The following is a 1,991-nucleotide window of genomic DNA, read 5'->3' as shown; positions in this document are numbered from 1 at the left end:
CGTGTAGTTCATTTTAACAATCTGTATTGCCAAACATCTTTGCACTCCTCCTTCCTAAACTTCCTACCCTCAAAGGCCTTTGATTGATTTTCTTAGGTGCTAAACATATTCATTTTCGCTTAAGCCTAATAACGGGTACTCACGGTACCGGAACTAGCACCTTCTGGCCGCATCGAATCCCGACAATTTACGCGCCCCTTCGGCAGTGGGACGATCCGTCGCTCGTCCGCTCATGCTGATTTCAGGCTGACCCCCGGTGTCGACCAGGTTCGGAATCTGCTTTGGACGTTCGAATCCGGCGATCGATCCAGAGGTACGAACTCGGTTTGTCGCGGCTACGTCGAAGCTGAAAGACAGTCAATAAGAAAAACCCTGTCGTACGGAAAGTTAGGTTTTGCTCCGACCGACAATCTTGGAAATGGATGTCTTACCCTTAAAAGGGGTTTTCCGTTGCGTTGATTTGGTTGACGCTGACGCGACCGTGGATCTTCCTATCTCGTCCAGGAAGGTACCGTATTGACCGATTTCGTGCCGATTCGCCGCCTAGGTCCGGGCGGGCAGCGGCCGATGATCGTGTAGTGTTCCAACTGACGATTATTGCGTCTCAGATCTGACCGCTCTCGTGATTAGTCTGAGGGCAATATAAAATTAGCTTGCTTATACTTCGCCTTTCCGAACGGGGTCGTACTCACCGATGAACATTCGCCCTGTCACGACTCCGATCCAAGAAACGTCCTCTCCTACACCGCCGTTCCGATCGCTGTCGCTCTGTCTGGAAAGCACAAAAGGACTCGTTTCTGGACGCGCTTGTGTCTCCGCGTAATCTCCGCCAACGGATGCCGACTTTTGACCGCCTAGTATTCAGTCCACGGAACTAACTCTGTCGAGGAGGCCCGTTTCCTTCACGGAAGTACGCTTTCTGAAAGTGTTACTTGTGCGGCCACAGCTTCCGGACGACGATATCTAGCATAACGACGAAAATCAATATGAGGGCCTTCTTCTTGCTAGACTGTCAGTACTCACCGGATGGGATCTGATTTTGGACGCCGATCCTAACCTCGTTGTGATCGCCTCGTGGATCGAGCCTTGCTCCGTTCGAATCAGCCAGCGTCGGTTCGTCGAACCCCGACCGTTTTCTTGATGCAATACTGCTCTGAGGAGCACGGCTTCCTGCGGTCCCAGCCAGGCCTAACCAAACCGGTTCCCTGATGGATCTTCGCACGTGGTTCTGCGCGACTCGACGCGTCCTTTTCGCGGACGTGCTTTTGACGTGGAGAGCAATCTACACCTTAACGGGAATGCCCTTGCTGAGCTGGGAAACGGTATCCTTCCTTTTAAATGCTCTCGTTGCTCCCACTTCCGTAGGACCCAAAAACTTTTCACCCGCGGCGCGTTCTTTTTAACACACTTCACGATGGCGGTCGGTTCGGAATGAGCCGTTTGCCAGTTCACTCCAACGGGACTTCTTTTTTGCCTCCCGCTGACTAAGGCTTGAGCGAGAATGTGTGTGTGCGGTCCGCTCTGTGGGAAGCAAACTACGAATGACAGCTGTTTGGTTGTCGGACTGGAGCGATTGTCGGTATAATTGCTTGGGGTGATTCGAATTGGCCGTTAGCGCTCGAAATTGCACGGAGCGAGATGGTGAACTCATTTGTGTTGTTTTTCATAGTTTCTTATAACTCTTTTATTCTATCTTGAACGAATAATAGTGATACGGGCCCAAATCAAACTTAAACGAAACACTCTTTTGTTATGTTGAATTGTTTTACATTACATAAACCATATATTGTTATATTATCTTGCCATTTTCCTCCTGCACACTTAATTTGGAATACCGTGTTCGGTAAATTTTTGACGAAAATAGAACAGCTGAATACAGCTATACTGCATTGTTTACCTTTTGCACCAGGTTTTGACAGTTGGTGTACTGAGCCTCAGTAAAATCGATTACCGAAGCTACCGAAATAGTTCTGCTGTTCTATTTTCGTCAA

General features: G+C 49.1%; 1 long non-coding RNA gene across 1 annotated transcript; it reads right to left on the bottom strand.

Annotated features, from left to right (window-relative positions):
* Window positions 1-495: 495 nt before the first annotated feature.
* LOC109411978 (uncharacterized) lies at window positions 496-1,741 on the bottom strand. The gene is made up of 3 exons (XR_003899748.2): window positions 1,024-1,741; window positions 693-963; window positions 496-631 (listed from the first exon to the last, which is right to left on the bottom strand). It is a non-coding gene; the product is annotated as an uncharacterized LOC109411978 (long non-coding RNA).
* Between the last annotated feature and the right edge of the window lie 250 nt (window positions 1,742-1,991).

Source organism: Aedes albopictus, chromosome 3 (assembly GCF_035046485.1).
Source record: "Aedes albopictus strain Foshan chromosome 3, AalbF5, whole genome shotgun sequence".
Classification (NCBI taxonomy): domain Eukaryota; kingdom Metazoa; phylum Arthropoda; class Insecta; order Diptera; family Culicidae; genus Aedes; species Aedes albopictus.
The sequence above is the reverse complement of the archived record's forward strand: the minus strand, read 5'-3'. Positions and strand labels throughout refer to the sequence as shown.